Raw genomic sequence first — 21317 nt, 5'->3', positions numbered from 1 at the left:
CGTTTGATTCCCCGTGGAACACACAGTGTCAGAATAGTTGACAGCAAGTCTCCCTGTGCTGCACCGTGCCCCTTTTGAAACATCTGCCACTTAAGTTTGTTATCCATCTCAACCTCCCTAATGCTCTCGCACTTGCTAAATGATCCTATGGCAAACATTGCTACTCTTCTTTGGATGTTCTTTGCCTCCTTCATTAATCTAACCTGACAGGATCTGAAACTGATGTGCAATAATCAAACATTAGTTGAACAAATGTTTTGTAAGCCACTTCCTTTGTAGAGGAATTAATTTCCTTAGGAATTTAAAGACACAGGATGCGTCTGTAAATAAAAAAGCAGTGTATTTTCCGTAAAAACGCTGTGAGATGAAGCAATCGTTTGGATGCACTTTTATAATTTTTCTTATGTCTCGACCACACTTTTATTATTTCCAAAAACACCTTAAGGATTTCGACACTCTATTATTTTCAAATGCAGTGTTACGTCAAATCGTGTAAAATTGTTCATCGGATACATTGTATCGTGTCAACATTCTCAATAAAGAAACATTGCTGGATTGGACACAGTGATGAAGATGACGGGGTACTGTCCCCTGTGACTTTTTCCTTTGGGGATACATTAAGGACTCTGTTTACGTATCCTCACTGCCGAGAACACTGGAACAGCCGAGAGAGCACATCGTACTGTGGCTTATGTCAAACAGGTGTAAATGTAGGAGTAGATACAGCCTAACGATATTGTTCGGTCATCTGTGCCCGTACCTTGTCCATGTCCTTCTGCAGGCGGCGGCGCTCCATCTCACCCTCGTGGATGGTCTGCTGCAGGCGGCGCACCTCCTGGTTCAGAGCCGCCACCTCCTGCCGACTCGCTGACAGTGTCTCCCGTGTCTGCTGTAGCTCTGCCCTAAGCGCCTCCCGTTCCTTCTGGACTTTCAGCAATGCTACAAAAAGGTTTGAATTATACTTAACAAAAAGAATTCGTAAGTTGTGCTGTATAATTCCAACAATGTCGAAAGGAGTGTCTCAGAATCACAATGGAAGTACCACAGTGTTTGATTTTGGGCCCACTACTATTATTTCCACCTTTCACTGAATAAACATCAGGCACAGTTGGTACTTTTTACAGAAGAAACAAGCATAGTATTAACTGTGTTAGAGAGAAGGAAACAGAACAAGTGCTTTACTATGTTTCTCAAATGACCAGTTTTCTGAAAATCAAATATACGTTAATTTTGGGGCGGCAGGGGGTATATTCAGTTCTGTACAACAAATGGAGAGAGAGAGACCAATAATTGATGTAACACATGTACTGGAATCAGTAGATTTTTGCCTGTGCATATTGACAAAGACAATGGATGAAACATATTACTGAACCGTCTGAAAAATTAGGTTCAGCTGCTTTTGCTCTTCAAGTAATCCCCAGATTTTGTCCACCTGCTCAGTTGAGTGCGACGTGTTTGTCTACCGTGCAGCGGGCCTGGTTCGAGATTTCCTCCACTTGTAGACTGGCTGTTGTGTTGTCCTCATCATCACTGATCGAAAGCCCAAAAGTTAGCGAGGAGAATAGTATATCGTATTTGCCAACAATAATCTTGTAGGTGCTTATTCAAGGAGATAGGCACTTTAACCACTCCCTCACAATATGTAAGGAAACTTGTCATAAGTAACCCACCACAACCGGAGAAAAATGATGAGGGCAACAGCTACAACATCGAGAAAACACTTGACCTTTATTATTCATTGTTAAAGCTGTCAGTGGCTCAACACGAGTTCAATATGCAGCCACATGAGCATTGAAAATTTGCAAAGTAACATAAAATGACTGGCTAATAGTACATCTAAATTTAAATATAGCCTAAAATCATATCTTCTGGGTAAATTTTTCTATTCCACAGACTTTTTTTACGAATTTATCCAAAAGCTAGCCAGCTTTCAGTCTTGTTTATGTGGCTGTGGATGACTCCGCACTTCTACTATTCAACGATTTGTTACCTTTTAAATTATTTATATTCTGCCAGAACTTTCTAACACCTTCTTCTTAAGGTGTCATATCTCCTTGGAGGTCAGCCATCATAGTGACTAATCTTGTTTCTGATTTTGTCAATCTAACCAGCTGAAGAAGTGCATCCAAACCACATTCTCACATTCTGTAGCCAAAATGTTCATCTTCTCACTACTGATCTGTTTGCTACAACTGTTCTTTCCATTATAAGTCTTAGAATATTGCATTTCTCTCCTCCCATGATATGGCCAAAATATTCAAGTTTTCTGGTTTTGATTGGGTTTTCCATTGCCTTCTCATTACTGATTTACTTTAGAATGTTTTCACGGGTAAGTCTTTGTGTCCAGGGCATTTTCAACACTCATTACAACATTCACATCTCTAATACTTCAATCTTCTTCAGTGATGCCTTCCAATAAAGAATAAGGGACTCGTTTGGAATTTTAGTTGCAAGTTTAAATTATTGTCGGTAACAAACATCTCATCCTTAAAAAGGCTGGTCTAACTTGTTCAGTTCTGCTACCGATTTCCAGGATCTGATCAAGTTTATTATTGATTCTAGTACTGAGATGGTTACATTTTGATATCCTTCCAGTGGGTTTGGTACTGATAGTAATACCAGATGAGATCTTTGCAGTTTTGCTAACAATCATGATTTGGTTTTGCTAAAATTCATTATGAGACCAAAATTGTTGTTGACCTTAATAACTTCTTAAACAGTGTCTGTAGCTGTGTTCTGCCAATACTAATGTGTCTTCAGCATAGCATGTATTCATAATAGCTTTTAAATTGACTTTTATATCTATTTAAAAACAAAGATGATGTAACTTACCAAATGAAAACGTTGGTATGTTGATAGACACACAAACAAACACAAACACACACACAAAATTCAAGCTTTCGCAACCCACGGTTGCTTCATCAGGAAAGAGGGAAGGAGAGGGAAAGACGAAAGGATGTGGGTTTTAAGGGAGAGGGTAAGGAGTCATTCCAATCCCTGGAGCGGAAAGACTTACCTTAGGGGGAAAAAAGGACAGGTATACACTCGCGCGCACACACACACACACACACACACACACACACACACACACACACACACACACACACATCCATCCGCACATATACAGACACAAGCAGACATTTGTAAAGGCCTTTACAAATGTCTGCTTGTGTCTGTATATGTGCGGATGGATATGTGTGTGTGTGTGAGTGTATACCTGTCCTTTTCTCCCCCTAAGGTCAGTCTTTCCGCTCCCGGGATTGGAATGACTCCTTACCCTCTCCCTTAAAACCCACATCCTTTCATCTTTCCCTCTCCTTCCCTCTTTCCTGATGAAGCAACCGTGGGTTGCAAAAGCTTGAATTTTGTGTGTTTGTTTGTGTGTCTATCAACATACCAACGTTTTCATTTGGTAAGTTACATCATCTTTGTTTTTAGATATATTTTTCCCACATGGAATGTTTCCCTCTGTTATATTCATATCTTTTATATCTATTTCTATATTTGATATACCTTCCCTAAAGATTGCTTCCTAATAAGTGTTAAATAGGAGTGGGGAAAGCACACAACCTTATCTTATTCCTTACATTATTCTCTGTAACAGCTGATAACATCTGTTGCAAGTATAAGTTTTCAATTATCTGAATATTCTGCAGTTTCACTTTCTTTCAATAGGCTCACCAATTTGTCAAGTCACTCTTTGTCAAAAGCCTATCCATAATCAATGAACTATATCCTGATTCATAGCTAAGCATTTTTTCATAAAAATATTCACTGGAAATAAGGTTTCTCTGGTACCCATACTACTGTAGAACACAAACTGATTTTCACTCATATTTTCATAACCATAAAGGCTAATATGTTCATTGTTGCTAAATTTAAGTTAGAGTGTTACCTAGTAATTTAATCTTTAAATGGCCAGCATGTAGGCATGCTCACAAAGACATCATGTATAGACAGTCCGTAACTGTCTTTTAGATAAAGTGCTGTGTATATGATTTGCGAAACATGTAACTAACTATCTAACTTACTTTTGAACACAATGGCCACCAGATACCTGACTGTTCCTTTCGCAATTGAGCTTCTGCAGATGACACACATTCCTTAAGCTGTTCCACCTCACGTGTCATTACCTCCAGCTTCTGCTTGAGTTCACTGATTTCATCCTGCAATACAAGAATATAAAGTAATATCTAATCTTTCACCCTTTCACAGGTGCATTTTTTTGTAGCAACTCAGCAAAGATAATTTTTTGTTATCCTATTACAACTGTGATCAGTTGACTATATTTATTTTTTGATAATTTTATTTTTCGCTTAAGGATAAAAAAATATGGTGGTATGTATATTACCACAGCTCCATTGTGAAGTATTAAAACTATAGTGGTAAATGGATTTCCCACTTCCCTTTTGCGAGTTGTTATGTGTTACCATTACACATACAAAAATAATGAACAGTGTTTTCTCTTTTTATTTTATGTTTTCTTCTACTTTATTTAAAATTTATTTGTTACTGATTTTAAGGTTTACTGACCACAATACTGGAATCATTATCAAGCAATAAAGGTATGAGCTGTTACAGGTCACAATAATGTATATTTCAAAAGTGAAGCAATGTGTTCCGACAACAGCTGATCCCACAACAAACAGAAACTGATTGCTGTAGTGGTTTTCATACACTTGGAGTGTACTACCACAAGATGTCAGGCATAGACAGAGAAGGTAAGACGTATGCCCAAAGGCTTTGAGATACCCCTAAGTTGGTGGAAAGTATGCTTCCCAAGGACCACAAATGGCACATTAATTTTGTGATAAGTATACTTCCCAAGCTCATTCCGGAAACTACTTCAGTGATAATCATACTTCCCAAGAACCATTAAAATACCATTGTTTGGTGGGATATATACTTTCCACAGTCCTGAAGGCTATATTTCACAACAAACAGAAACTGCAGCTGGTGCAGCAGACTGCCACTAGATGTCAGGAGCGTACAAAAGTGTGACCACATATTCCCTTAAAGAAATACATTTAGTGGGAACCTTATCGCCCACAGCCCATTAAAGGTTAACCCGTTTGTGGGCAGTGGGCAATAACAGGCAACATAGCAGGCAACAGCAATGATACAATCACTTACAAAGGTATAAGTGTCCTTAACACTACATATAAATTATACTGAAGAATACTGAACATGATAAAAATTATGTGCAAAACAAATGAGCAATTGGTTTTAGAAATGAACACTCATATATTGATGTTTTGGCTGTTAATCAACTAATACAAAATTCCAGAGAATCCAGCCTAACTACTCGTCTGGCATTTATAGACTTCAAAAACCAGAGAACTCTGCATGACTTCAATTCAGTAAATGGAAAAGTCTTATGAGAGATTCTTCAAGGAGATGGAAATCCAAAACGCACTACAGACATTTCTGAAAAATCAACACATGCACACAGCTGTATTGCCAGTTTTATTAACAACCAGTTTCAGTCATAAATAGATCATCTTCAAATGTATTGTGACATAGTAATCAGATGCATGACAACCTATAACCACTATGAAGCATCATGTCACAAACGAATGTGTCAATTCAACTCTAAACCTATATGTGCTTGAGATTTAGAGTTGAACTCAAATGATGGATAAAGTGCTACGCAACATAGCAAGTAAACACTGAGTCACAGCCTCAATTGCCAGAGACAGTGGCTTTTGTGTGTGTGTGTGTGTGTGTGTGTGTGTGTGTGTGTGTGTGTGTGTGTGAGCGCGCGCACGCACTTTCTACTTTGGAAGAAGGCCTTTTGGCTGAAAGCTCAAAGGTATAGCGGCATTTTTGTTGTGTCTGTTTGCAACTCAGTGTCTCCTCTATATAGATTTAGAGTTGAACTGACTTGTTAGTTTATGACATGATGCTGGGTGGGTTGTCATACATCCGATTATGATGTCTATTTATGACTGAATAAAGTGACAATACAATGTGTGTGCAAATCACAATTTTTCTAAAATTTCTTGAAGCTGTACTTGACCATGCCTTCAAAATAATGTACATTATTGTTACTATGATTATTATTATTATTATTATGTTGTCATCATTATTATTATTATTATTTCTTTCCTTTTTCAGACCTTAGGTCTGGTTCGAAATGAAAGTGACGCAGACCTTGATCAAGCGTGACTTCCTTTTAACTGTACGGTATATGTTACATTGCGTTTAGGAACTTTCGGGTAATTGAACATGTATCAATAATTACAGATTTCTGTAGTTGTACATATATGTTTGGATGTAGCTGTATTGCGTTGATGTACTGGTGGATATTGTGTGGTATGACTCCTGTAGTTGATAATATAATTGGTATGATGTCAACTTTATCCTGATGCCCCATGTCTTTGACTTCCTCAGCCAGTTGGATGTATTTTTCAATTTTTTCTCCTGTTTTCTTTTGTATATTTGTTGTATTGGGTATGGATATTTCGATTAGTTGTGTTAATTTCTTCTTTTTATTGGTGAGTATGATGTCAGGTTTGTTATGTGGCGTTGTTTTATCTGTTATAATGGTTCTGTTCCAGTATAATTTGTATTCATCATTCTCCTGTACATTTTGTGGTGCATACTTGTATGTAGGAACGTGTTGTTTTATAAGTTTATGTTGTAAGGCAAGCTGTTGATGAATTATTTTTGCAACATTGTCATGTCTTCTGGGGTATTCTGTATTTGCTAGTATTGTACATCCGCTTGTGATGTGATCTACTGTTTCTATTTATCTGCATTTATTTGTTGTGGTATTGGGATCTTTAATAATATGCTTGCTATAATATCTAGTGTTTATTGTTTGATCCCGTATTGCAATCATGAATCCTTCCGTCTCACTGTATATATTGCCTTTTCTTAGCCATGTGTTGGATGCGTCTTGATCAATGTGTGGCTGTGTTAGATGATACGGGTGCTTGCCATGTAGTGTTTTCTTTTTCCAATTTACTTTCTTCGTATCTGTTGATGTTATGTGATCTAAAGGGATGTAGAAGTGGTTATGAAATTGCAGTGGTGTAGCAGATGTATTTATATGAGTGATTGCTTTGTGTATTTTGCTGATTTCTGCTCGTTCTATAAAGAATTTTCTTAAATTGTCTACCTGTCCATAATGTAGGTTTTTTATGTCGATAAATCCCTTTCCTCCTTCCTTTCTGCTTAATGTGAATCTTTCTGTTGCTGAATGTATGTGATGTATTCTATATTTGTGGCATTGTGATCGTGTAAGTGTATTGAGTGCTTCTAGGTCTGTGTTACTCCATTTCACTACTCCAAATGAGTAGGTCAATATTGGTATAGCATAGGTATTTATAGCTTTTGTCTTGTTTCTTGCTGTCAATTCTGTTTTCAGTATTTTTGTTAGTCTTTGTCTATATTTTTCTTTTAGTTCTTCTTTAATATTTGTATTATCTATTCCTATTTTTTGTCTGTATCCTAGATATTTATAGGCATCTGTTTCTTCCATCGCTTCTATGCAGTCACTGTGGTTATCCAATATGTAATCTTCTTGTTTAGTGTGTTTTCCCTTGACTATGCTATTTTTCTTACATTTGTCTGTTCCAAAAGCCATATTTATATCATTGCTGAATACTTCTGTTATCTTTAGTAATTGGTTGAGTTGTTGATTTGTTGCTGCCAGTAATTTTAGATCATCCATGTATAGCAAATGTGTGATTTTGTGTGGGTATGTTCCAGTGATATTGTATCCATAATTTGTATTATTTAGCATGTTGGATAGTGGGTTCAGAGCAAGGCAGAACCAGAAAGGACTTAATGAGTCTCCTTGGTATATTCCACGCTTAATCTGTATTGGCTGTGATGTGATATTATTTGAATTTGTTTGGGTATTAAGTGTGGTTTTCCAATTTTTCATTACTATGTTTAGGAACTGTATCAATTTAGGATCTACTTTGTATATTTCCAATATTTGTAGTAACCATGAGTGGGGTACACTATCAAAAGCTTTTTGGTAATCAATGTATGCGTAGTGTAGCGACCTTTGTTTAGTTTTAGCTTGATACGTCACCTCTGCATCTATTATCAGTTGCTCTTTACATCCTCGTGCTCCTTTGCAGCAGCCTTTTTGTTCTTCATTTATAATTTTGTTCTGTGTTGTATGTGTCATTAATTTCTGTGTAATGACTGAAGTTAATATTTTTTATATTGTTGGTAGGCATGTTTTGGGGCGATATTTAGCTGGGTTTGCTGTGTCTGTTTGATCTTTAGGTTTCAGATAAGTTATTCCATGTGTAAATGTATCAGGGAATGTGTATGGGTCTGCAATGTAACTGTTAAATAATTTAGTTAGATGTGAATTTGTTGAGGTGAACTTCTTTAGCCAGAAATTTGCTATTTTATCTTTTCCAGGGGCTTTCCAATTGTGAGTAGAATTAATAGCTTGGGTGACTACATGTTGCAAAATTATCACTTCAGGCATTTGTGGTATCATCTTGTATGTGTCTGTTTCTGCTTGTATCCACCGTGCATGCCTGTTATGTTGTACTGGGTTTGACCATATGTTGCTCCAGAAGTGTTCCATGTCTGTTATGTTTGGTGGATTGTCTATTTTCATGTGTGTGTTATCTATTGTCTGGTAAAATTTCTTTTGGTTTGCGTTGAATGTTTGGTTTTGTTTCCTTCTATTTTCACTTTTTTTGTATCTCCTAAGTCGTTTGGCCAATGCTTGTAATTTCTGCTTCTTCTCATCTAATTGCTCTATCGCTTCTTGTTGTGAGATTTTACCTAACCTTTTTCGTTTTTTTTCTGACATTTCATTTCTTATAAATTGTGTTAGCTGTCCGATGTCCTTTCTCAGTTTTTCTATTCTGATCTGTAGCCTGTGTTGCCATGCTGGTTTTGTGGGTTTCTTCTGTGTGTTGGTTGGTTCTGATCTCTGCCTAGTGTGTATATTTAGTGTAGTGAGTGCTCCTATATAAACCAGTAGTTGTAACTCTTCCATAGTTGTGTTTTCATTTATTTTGTTGTGTATGATTGTGTTGATAGTTTTTATTGTTGTTTCAACTTGTGGGTTACTTGGCAGTCTATGCAAGAATGGTCTAATGTCTGTATTTGTGTCTTTGTATTCTATATATGTCAGCTGAAATTTTTCTTCTATATCTAACATGTGTGTCACTTCGTGTTCTATTTGTGCTTGTTCTGGTGGCTGTCGTAAGATTTCGTTTTCCTCTGATTGTTTAATTGATGCGTGTTGTTCTTTCTTTGTTTGCTCTGGGATGTTTGAGTCCATTACTGTATTTTCTTCTTCTTCTTCTTCTTCTGATTGCACATTATTTTGTTCCAGTATTTGTTGTACTTGTTGTTTGATGTTTTCTAATTCTGACTGGGGTATCCTGTTATTTTTGATTATTACACGGATCTGATCAGCTAGTTGTTGTTCTGTTAAAAATTTTAATTCTGGGTATCTGGTAATAAATGTTGTGTATACTTGTGATCTGTATCCAGTTGTGTTGGTTCCTAGGTTTGTTGCTTGGTAATAACAGAACATAAGGTGTCGATTAACTTCATCTGACCATCTCATCCTCTGCCTTTGTTTTCCTTCTAGGGTGGTTGCAGGAAGCATATCCTGCAAAACACCTCTATTTGGATTTAAATCATTTTCCAGTTGGCTAGCAGTGTCGTTACCATTGTGGGCAGGCATAGGGTTCAAGCGTCGTCCCCGACCATGACGGCGCTTGTCCGAGGCTTCTTTAGTTCTGTCCTGAACCAACTCATCACACTAAAAGGGGGGTTAGCCCTATTAGTGGTTAGTTCTTTTCGTCGCCTTTTACGACTGGCAGAACATACCGGAGGCCTATTCTTTTCCCGGGCCTCCACGGGGATTATTATTATTATTATTTCTTTACTTTCTCAGACGTTAAGTCTGGTTGAGAATGGAATATGACGCGGACCTTGATCAAGCGTCACTTCCTATTAACTGTACGGTATGTGTTATATTGCATTTAGGAACTTTCGGGTAACTGAACATGTATCAATAATTACGGATTTCTGTAGTTGTATATATGTGTTTGGATGTAGCTGTATTGCATTGATGTACTGGTGGATATTGTGTGGTATGACTCCTGTAGTTGATACTATAATTGGTATGATGTCAACTTTATCCTGATGCCACATGTCTTTGACTTCCTCAGCCAGTTGGATGTATTTTTCAATTTTTTCTCCTGTTTTCTTTTGTATATTTGTTGTATTGGGTATGGATATTTCGATTAGTTGTGTCAATTTCTTCTTTTTATTGGTGAGTATGATGTCAGGTTTGTTATGTGGCGTTGTTTTATCTGTTATAATGGTTCTGTTCCAGTATAATTTGTATTCATCATTCTCCAGTACATTTTGTGGTGCATACTTGTATGTAGGGACTTGTTGTTTTAAGAGTTTATGTTGTAAGGCAAGCTGTTGATGTATTATTTTTGCGACATTGTCATGTCTTCTGGGGTATTCTGTATTTGCTAGTATTGTACATCCGCTTGTGCTGTGATCTACTGTTTCTATTTGTTGTTTACAAAGTCTGCATTTATCTGTTGTGGTATTGGGATCTTTAATAATATGCTTGCTGTAATACCTGGTGTTTATTGTTTGATCCTGTATTGCAATCATGAATCCTTCTGTCTCACTGTATATATTGCCTTTTCTTAGCCATGTGTTGGATGCGTCTTGATCGATGTGTGGCTGTGTTAGATGATACGGGTGCTTGCCATGAAGTGTTTTCTTTTTCCAATTTACTTTCTTCGTATCTGTTGATGTTATGTGGTCTAAAGGGTTGTAGAAGTGGTTATGAAGTTGCAGTGGTGTAGCCGATGTATTTATATGAGTGATTGCCTTGTGTATTTTGCTAGTTTCTGCTCGTTCTAGAAAGAATTTTCTTAAATTGTCTACCTGTCCATAGTGTAGGTTTTTTATGTCGATAAATCCCCTTCCTCCTTCCTTTCTGCTTAATGTGAATCTTTCTGTTGCTGAATGTATGTGATGTATTCTATATTTGTGGCATTGTGATCGTGTAAGTGTATTGAGTGCTTCTAGGTCTGTGTTACTCCATTTCACTACTCCAAATGAGTAGGTCAATATTGGTATGGCATAAGTATTTATAGCTTTTGTCTTGTTTCTTGCTGTCAATTCTGTTTTCAGTATTTTTGTTAGCCTTTGTCTATATTTTTCTTTTAGTTCTTCTTTAATCTTTGTATTATCTATTCCTATTTTTTGTCTGTATCCTAGATATTTATAGACATCTGTTTTTTCCATCGCTTCTATGCAGTCGCTGTGGTTAACCAATATGTAATCTTCTTGTTTAGTGTGTTTTCCCTTGACTATGCTATTTTTCTTACATTTGTCTGTTCCAAACGCCATACTTATATCATTGCTGAATACTTCTGTTATCTTTAGTAATTGGTTGAGTTGTTGATTTGTTGCTGCCAGTAGTTTTAGATCATCCATGTATAGCAAATGTGTGATTTTGTGTGGGTATGTTCCAGTAATATTGTATCCATAATTTGTATTATTTAGCATGTTGGATAGTGGGTTCAGAGCAAGGCAGAACCAGAAAGGACTTAATGAGTCTCCTTGGTATATTCCACGCTTAAACTGTATTGGCTGTGATGTGATATTATCTGAATTTGTTTGGATATTAAGTGTGGTTTTCCAGTTTTTCATTACTATGTTTAGGAACTGTATCAATTTAGGATCTACTTTGTATATTTCCAATATTTGTAGTAACCATGAGTGGGGTACACTATCAAAAGCTTTTTGGTAATCAATGTATGCGTAGTGTAGAGACCTTTGTTTAGTTTTAGCTTGATATGTCACCTCTGCATCTATTATCAGTTGCTCTTTACATCCTCGTGCTCCTTTGCAGCAGCCTTTTTGTTCTTCATTTATAATTTTGTTCTGTGTTGTATGTGTCATTAATTTCTGTGTAATGACTGAAGTTAATATTTTGTAGATTGTTGGTAGGCATGTTATGGGGCGATATTTAGCTGGGTTTGCTGTGTCTGCTTGATCTTTAGGTTTCAGATAAGTCATTCCATGTGTAAGTGTATCAGGGAATATGTATGGGTCTGCAATGTAACTGTTAAATAATTTAGTTAGATGTGAATGTGTTGAGGTGAACTTCTTTAGCCAGAAATTTGCTATTTTATCATTTCCAGGGGCTTTCCAATTGTGCGTAGAATTAATAGCTCGGGTGACTTCATGTTGCAAAATTATCACTTCAGGCATTTGTGGTATCATCTTGTATGTATCTGTTTCTGCTTGTATCCACCGTGCATGCCTGTTATGTTGTACCGGGTTTGACCATATGCTGCTCCAGAAGTGTTCCATGTCTCTTATGTTTGGTGGATTGTCTATTTTTATGTGTGTGTTATCTATTGTTTGGTAAAATTTCTTTTGGTTTGTGTTGAATGTTTGGTTTTGTTTCCTTCTATTTTCACTTTTTTTGTATCTTCTAAGTCGTTTCGCCAAAGCTTGTAATTTTTGCTTCTTTTCATCTAATTGCTCTATTGCTTCTTGTTGTGAGATTTTACCTAACGTTTTTCGTTTTTTGTCTGTTATTTCATTTCTTATAAATTGTGTTAACTGTCCGATGTCTTTTCTCAGTTTTTCTATTCTGATCTGTAGCCTGTGTTGCCATGCTGGTTTTGTGGGTTTCTTCTGTGTGTTGGTTGGTTCTGATATCTGCCTAGTGTGTATATTTAGTGTAGTGAGTGCTCCTACATAAACCAGTAGTTGTAACTCTTCCATAGTTGTGTATTCATTTATTTTGTTGTGTATGATTGTGTTGATAGTTTTTATTGTTGTTTCGACTTGTGGGCTATTTGGTGGTCTATGCAAGAATGGTCTAATGTCTGTATTTGTGTCTTTGTATTCTATATATGTCAACTGAAATTTTTCTTCTATATCTAACATGTGTGTCACTTCGTGTTCTATTTGTGCTTGTTCTGGTGGCTGTCGTAAGATTTCGTTTTCCTCTGATTGTTTAATTGATGCGTGTTGTTCTTTCTTTGTTTGCTCTGGGATGTTTGAGTCCATTACTGTATTTTCTTCTTCTTCTTCTTCTTCTGATTGCACATTATTTTGTTCCAGTATTTGTTGTACTTGTTGTTTGATGTTTTCTAATTCTGACTGGGGTATCCTGTTATTTTTTATTATTACACGAATCTGATCAGCTAGACGTTGTTCTGTTAAAAATTTTAATTCTGGGTATCTGGTAATAAATGTTGTGTATACTTGTGATCTGTATCCAGTTGTGTTGGTTCCTAGGTTTGTTGCTTGGTAATAACAGAACATGAGGTGTCGATTAACTTCATCTGACCATCTCATCCTCTGTCTTTGTTTTCCTTCTAGGGTGGTTGCAGGACGCATATCCTGCAAAACACCTCTATTTGGATTTAAATCATTTTCCAGTTGGCTAGCAGTGTCATTACCATTGTGGGCGGGCATAGGGTTCAAGCGCCGTCCCCGACCATGACGGCGCTTGTCCGAGGCTTCTTTAGTTCTGTCCTGAACCAAGTAATCACACTAAAAGGGGGGTTAGCCCTATTAGTGGTTTGTTCTTTTCGTCGCCTTTTACGACTGGCAGAACATACCGGAGGCCTATTCTTTTCCCGGGCCTTATTATTATTATTATTATTATTATTATTATTACTATTATTATCATTATTAGTGACTGCAGCTGCAGTAGTACAGGTTATGCTGTATTACCTTTGTTGGTTCATAGTCAGTATAATTTAGGCACACCGCCAGTGCGGGCACTCAAATCATTTTAATACTAGTTGTCATACTAAAATTGTTATTTTCTTACATAATTGTGATGTAATACACACTGTATGTGTGGAGCCTTGGTCCAATGTAAGAGGGGTCTGACGGCCATAATTAGATCAGGTTAACTAAAGAAACGAAATAAAAAATAAAAGAAATTATAAACCGTGTTATACCATTATACAACAACATCAAAATAGCAATAAACCTGGTGCAATTAAATAATTAGCAAATAATTTCAAATCAAGTTGCCTAGACTTTTTAACATAATTCTGTGTCCAAGGTATAGGGTACTATGTCAATTTTACAGGAGAGCAATTTGAAGATGTTTTACCATGTTCTCCCTTAAGTACAGCATCACTGTGATGAAATTTGGTCAGTTTAGACTTTGAACATTAAGTATCATGTTGCTTCACATGTAATAGTCTTTTTTTTTAAATTTGTACCAGTTTTGAAGATATATAATGGACATGGTGTTGTATACCTCTCGTAAACATATTGCATTGTGTGGCATATTGGTCTTGGTATTCAATGAATAATATCACTCAATCACATCACTTTAATTGTAAGAATATATTACATGAACAGAACATTACTCACATAGTGGTACAAGTTGCTGTATGAACATAAATGTCACATTTGGTCCTAAATCACATCTATGTCTTCTTCCGGTTAGTCGGTTATGTCTGTATTACGTGCACGTTCTAGGTTCTTATAAAATGTATGACAAACTGAAGGGATATATGGAAACAGTGCCATTAAATCATTATATTTCTGCAGCGAAACAGGTCTTGTGACAGCTGAGAGTTGGTTAAAATCTGCTGGAAATGTAAGTCCATGTCTGCATAACCTAACACAGTCGGCCTGTTTTCTGTCACATCAGAAGATGTTTTGAAGTACAGAATTCCCATGTTTTCATGTTTCACTTGTAATTGCACACTCTTTGATACTAAAAATGGCCATTTCTCCACATCCATTTTCCCCTGAATAAGGGGAGACCTTTCAGAGTCTTTTGTGGCATACAGTGAATCGAAACTTTTGAAATCTTGAAGTTTCATATTATGAAGAATGTACTTGCTGGAAGTGTGTCTTACCAATTTTTGCCAGTCTCAAGGTGTTAAAATCCTCATAGTATTCAATTTCTTCCATTTCCTCTCTATTAACACATGAACACTGTCAGCCTCCACATGGGTATGGCCTTTTAGTAGAAACTTCTGAGTTATGGTCCTAAATTGTGTATACTTATGCAATAACCAGAAAAAAAACACATTATAATATTCACATTCTAATTTTGTCCACAGCAGTTGTCTGCGCAAAGTGTGATTTCTTCCTTGCCACTGTCAGTTATGACACTATCAGCCCACTTCAAAATTGCTGATGTAATTTCGTTTCTGCCTTGCCCTCCTTTTGACTCATCCCACATTACACAGTTAACTGAGGAATCTGATGCATCATACAAGGTAAAATTTAAGGCCCAAAGTTTCCTTTTATAGACACTAATACCATTTGATATAAGTGGGGATGGCAAACATTTCTTAATGTCTCTGATTAACACTTTGTGTGTTGGTGTTCCTCTTGCCTTTTTAGTGTCATTACTTTTTAGAAGGTACCTGTTTTTTGATTCATTCAGATGAGCAGTATGCTCAGCTCCAACAGATTCTGTTTCTTCTCGAGTCAGATTACTTTTCATCTCTGCCTGAAACATATCACACGTATCAGAAACATATCACATGTATCACAGGTGTCTTTTTCAGGCGGATTGAATGACAAATTGAATTGTTTATTAAAGATGTCTGTGTAAAGCCATTTTTTACCCCTTATCTCAGAGTCAATATTCTTTTGAATACAGTCATTTATGTATAGGTCATACATTTTTTTGTATGTTCAGCTCTGGTCCTAAATATTTCCTGTCACACTGATCCCTACTGTAGTGACTTTTATAATGTGGGAAAGAAGAACTATGTCTCTTAATATGTTCAACAGCTTCATCAGGTGTTTTTCTGCTTGGAGTATGCCTATCCCTTTGATCTTTTCTAACTACTCCACCTGCCTCCATGTTTTTTAAAATGTTTACTACAGCTGTATTTGAGTGTACGTGTGTTAAAAAACATAATCTTGCACACCTTAACTCATCCACCATTTGCAGTAAAATAGAGTGTTTTCTTTACACTTATTCAAGGTTAAGTTTCTTCTTCTTGAACTAATTGTACTATATAGTTCAACACACGTGCCAACAAATTGCCTTTTCATATCTGTAGACATTTCCTCATGCCAGTATGAATGAAAAATCTGTCTTTCAGTTTCAAGCAGTTTTTCTAAGCATTTCATTCTACACACTTTCGCAGGAACAGTTTTTTATTGGCATATTCCTTCCACCAGCTACTTTGTGTTTATGGGCATTACATTTCCATTGCCGTGGAATATTAGTTTTATTGTTTACATTCATTCCCACATGTTCATTCATTTCTAAAACTGCACAACTTTTAACAGCACTTTCACTATCACTGCTTAAGTATAAATCTTCCTCTAGTACATTCAGTATTTATTGTTCATTTGTGATAGTTTGAACATTACTGTTGCTTTTTAACCTACTCTTTGACCGATTCTGTGTACTCTTATTGTCATCCAAATCAGAACTTGTCCTACTCGAAGGTTCATAGGTCTTGTCACAATCAGTAGCATGCTGCTTGTTGTTACTCGAATGCTCCCTTACATCTTCCTCGCTGCCAATAGTATGATAGTTAGTTGGATTAGTATTTGATTCTGAAACAAAACAGACCACATAATGGTTCCTCATCTGGTGAAATACAAATGCCTCATAAGTTATGTTATGTTTACAACCACATTATTCATTAATAACTGTAGAAAACATTATAGCTTACCTATTGAGGTGGACAAGAAGAGAATAGAAGCTTTCAAAATGCGGTGCTACAGAAGAATGCTGAAGATTAGAAGGGTAGATCACATAACTAATGAGGAGGTATTGAATAGAATTAGGGAGATGAGGAGTTCGTGGCACAACTTGACAAGAAGATTAGATTAGATTAGATTAATACTTGTTCAATAGATCATGAATACGACACTTTGTAATGATGTGGAACATGTCAGGTTAATAAAAGATGTCTGTACAAGATATTACATTACACAAAATATTGCATGACACTAATGTTTAAGTTTTTTTTCCCCCTTAATTTATATCTAAAAATTCATCCAATGAGTAGAAGGAGTTGTCATCTAGAAATTCTTTTAATTTATTTTTAAATGTTAGTTGGCTATCTGTCAGGGTTTTGATGCTGTTTGGTAGGTGACCAAAGACTTTTGTGGCAGCATAATTTACCCCATTCTGTGCCAAAGTCAGATTTAACCCTGCATAGTGAAGATCACCCTTTCTCCTGGTGTTATAGCTATGCACACTGCTATTGCTTTTGAACTGGGTTGGATTATTAACAACAAATTTCATAAGTGAATATATATACTGTGAGGTTACTGTGAGGATCCCTAGATCCTTAAATAGATGTCTGCAGGATGACCATGGGTGGGCTCCAGCAATTATTCTGATTACACGTTTTTGAGCAATGAATACTTCTCTACTCAATGATGAATTACCCCAGAATATGATGCCATACGAAAGCAGTGAATGAAAGCAGGCATAGTAAGCTAATTTACTGAGATTCTTATCACCAAAATTTGCAATAACACTAATAGCATACGTAGCTGAACTCAGACGTTTCAGCAGACCATCAATGTGTTGCTTCCAGTTTAACCTCTCATCAACGGACGCATCAAAAATTTTGAAAATTCTACCTTAGCTACAGACTTCTGTTCAAAGTCTATATTTATTACTGAAGTTGTGCCATTTACTGTATGGAACTGTATATACTGTGTTTTATCAAAATTTAAAGAGTGTCCGTTTGCTGAGAACCACTTAATAATTTTGTGAAAAACATCATTTACAATTACATCACTGGATTCTTGGTTTTTGGATGTTATTACTATACTTGTATCATCAGCAAAAAGAACTAACTTTGCATCTTCATCAATGCGGAACGGTAAGTCATTAATGTATATCAAGAACAGTAAAGGACCTAAGACCGAACCCTGTGGGACCCCGTACTTGATAGCCCCCGCAGTTTGAGGAATCAGCTGTTGTTTTAACATTACATGAACCACTTATTTCAACTTTCTGCATTCTTCCAGTTAAGTATGAATTAAACCATTTGTGCACTGCTCCCCTCAAACCATAATGATTTAGCTTATCTAAAAGAATTCCATGATTTACACAATCAAAGGCCTTTAAGAGATTACAAAAAATACCAATGGGTCATGTCCAGTTATTCAGAGCATTTAATATTTGATCAGTGAAAGCGTATATAGCATTTTCTGTTGAGAAGCCTTTCTGAAAACCAAACTGACATTTTGTTAGTACTTTATTTTTACAGATATGGGAGGTTACTCTTGAATACATTACTTTCTCAAAAATTTTTGATAGAGCTGTCAGAAGAGAGATTGGGCAGTAGTTGTTGACATCCAACGTATCCCCCTTTTTCTGCAATGGTTTTACAATGGCATATTTCAGTCTATCGGGGAAAACACCCTGCTCCAAAGAGCTATTACATACGTGGCTGAGAATCCTACTTATCTGTGGGGAACAAGCTTTTAAGTACCTTGCTGGAAATTCCATCAATTCCGTAAGAGCTTTCACTTTTCAGTGAGTTTATTATTTTACTGATTTCAGAGGGAGAGGTTGGTGGAATTACAGTTGTTTCAAACTGCACAGGTATAGCCTCTTCTGTTAGATCCTTGCCTCTTCTAGTGAAGATCTAGATCCTATTTTCTCCACAACATTTAAAAAATGATTATTGAAAATATTTTCAATTTCTGATTGTTTGTTAGTACACTTGCCATTCAGTTTTATGGCACTAAAGTCTTCCTGTGCTCTTGGTTGCCCTGTTTCCCTTTCAATAATATTCCAAATTGCTTTAATTGTATTATCAGAGTTACTGATCTCAGACATGATACACATGCTTCTGGACTTTTTAATAACTTTTCTTAGTACCGCACAATAGTTTTTATAATATTGAACAATTTCGGGGTCAGTACTCCCTCTTGCTGTTAGATACAGTTCTCTTTTACGGTTGCAAGATATTCTTATTCCTTTAGTTAGCCAAGGTTTTTTATATGTTTTCTTGGAATTACGTTTAACTATTTTCTTGGGAAAACAATTTTCAAATACCCTTAAAAATGTATCATGAAATAAGTTATATTTCAAGTTTGCATTGGGTTCCTTATACACTTCATCCCAGTCTAGCTGCTGTAGACTTTCCCTAAAGTTTGCAATATTTATATTTTTAATTGAATTCACTGCTTTGAAAGTCTGATTTGATATACTGCATGGAGCTATGTCATGTACTGTAACTAGCTGTGCACCATGATCTGAAAGACCATTCTCAACAGGATAAGCAATTATGTCCTTAAACTTATCTTGGTCTATAAAAAAGTTATATATCAATGTACTGCTGTTTTTTGTTATCTGAGTAGGAAAATCAATGGCAGAGCTCAAATTGAAAGAACTGAGTAATACTACAAGGTCATTCTTCCTATTACACTCTTTCAGCAAATCAACATTGAAATCCCCACAAATAATAATTTGCTTCCCCCTGTCTGACAGATAGCACAACAAAGCATCCAAGTTTTTTAGAATTTTAGAAATAGCTGTAAATTCTCTGTTACAATTATGGAAGTGCCATCATTTAGTTTAAGTTCAGTGGCACATGCTTCCATATGTTTCTCTACACAAAATTTTTTAGTTTCTAAAATTTTTTACACTGTGGAAGCTTTTGACATATATGGCAACTCCTCCTCTCATCATATTATCTCTACTTACATGTGCAGCTAATTTGTACCCATCGATGCTAACCTTTTGCATATCGGTGACAATGTGATGCTCAGACAGGCATAGTACATCTATTACATTCTCAGTTTCTATATCTTCTAAACAAAGCAGAAGCTCATCAATTTTATTCTTCAATCCCTCAATATTTTGATGAAATATACTAACATTATTTTTCACTTTACTTTTGTGAGTATCTTGAACTTTTTGAACATCTTTAGTACTTGCCTGGCTGAGTTTCCCACTGGACACCAATCTTACACTAAAAAAGTGTTTCCACCATGAGATGTAGTTCCTCCCCCCTTTAAATTTCCTGCTATCAGCCCAGCCAGTTTACCCTTCCCTTTCTTGTTGAGGTGTAGGCCATGTCTAGTATAGTCCCACCTTCAGAGTGAGTCAACAGGAACCACACCAATGTGTGATCCTGCACCAGATCCAAGTAGCTGTTCCAACTCCAAACTAACTCTCCTGACAGAAGAGCTCAAATGAGGTCGGTCGTGGCGCTCCAGAACCGACACAAACCAACACTGGTATGACTCGATGCTGATGCAATCTTTGCCAGGTCACACTCTATGCTGTACCCCGGATCTCTGTCAATACTGTTGCCCGGCCCACCCACAATAACCACGGTATCTTCCTTAGTAAAGCCTCTACATAGTGAACCTAAATCCTCTGTAACCTGCCCCAGTACAGCACTAGGTTTGAAAAAACTTGTGACCTGGTATTCTGACCCTAATTCATCCTGCAGAACTTGGCCCACACCCTTTGCATGCGAACTACCTAGCAACAAGACTTTCTTTCTCTTTGCAGACTTCCCTACATTCTTATTCAATTTGCTGCTGAAAGCTTGTTGAGCCCTGTCTACATCTGCTTCTGTGAGAGGCTCATAAGTTTCTGACTGAGGCAACAGGTCAAACCTATTTTGTACATTAATAACAAAGCTGTCAGAAGAATTTCTTGGCCTGTTCCTTATGCCTGTTGCCACTTCCCACCCCTGTTTACCCTTCTCCCCCCTTAACCTACTCAGCCTGAAGGGCAGCAATTTTCCCCTCCTGTCCCACAATCTTTTTATCTCTACTGCATAGCCTACAGAACCACTGACGAGTCTCGCTCATTTTCCCAATTCCCACGCCACTACAATCGCCCCAATGAAAAGTTACTACATCCATCACACCAGACCCCAGAGCTAACGATTCTACGGCACGTCAGGCACATTACACTTATGGTGCAAATCGATTTTAGTGACAGAAAGACAATTAAGTTACCGGAAAACAATGAAAATACGTGTACGAAAAATTAGGCCTATTCGCGACTGTGTAAACAGTGGTTCAGTCGTTTTTTACTGGAAATTACTTAAGAGATGACGATACTCTACAGATATAAAGGGGCAGCAAACGTATTTAGCACACTAAACTATCAGTAAATGCACTTAAAATTGCGGTATGAAGTTTAATCTGAAAGTTCAAAAGTTCGGCCTAGCCGCGATATGTAAACAAAACGAACTTTACGTGATTACTGTGAAAATACGCGAGTAAGACAAAAACCTTTAATGGTACGCTTGACGAGCACTATAATTAACGTAATAAATTAGTTTAAAGTGTTAAAAACAGTTTATTACTACTTAAATTACTTATCTTGTACG

General features: G+C 36.6%; 1 long non-coding RNA gene across 1 annotated transcript; it reads right to left on the bottom strand.

Moving 5' to 3' along the window:
- Positions 1–868: 868 nt before the first annotated feature.
- LOC126210644 (uncharacterized) lies at positions 869–13891 on the bottom strand. The gene is made up of 3 exons (XR_007540716.1): positions 13829–13891; positions 4032–4166; positions 869–939 (listed from the first exon to the last, which is right to left on the bottom strand). It is a non-coding gene; the product is annotated as an uncharacterized LOC126210644 (long non-coding RNA).
- Positions 13892–21317: the final 7426 nt, after the last annotated feature.

The sequence above is a fragment of the Schistocerca nitens genome, chromosome 10 (genome assembly GCF_023898315.1).
Source record: "Schistocerca nitens isolate TAMUIC-IGC-003100 chromosome 10, iqSchNite1.1, whole genome shotgun sequence".
In the NCBI taxonomy this organism is placed as follows: domain Eukaryota; kingdom Metazoa; phylum Arthropoda; class Insecta; order Orthoptera; family Acrididae; genus Schistocerca; species Schistocerca nitens.
This window is presented reverse-complemented; position numbering and strand designations above follow the sequence as displayed.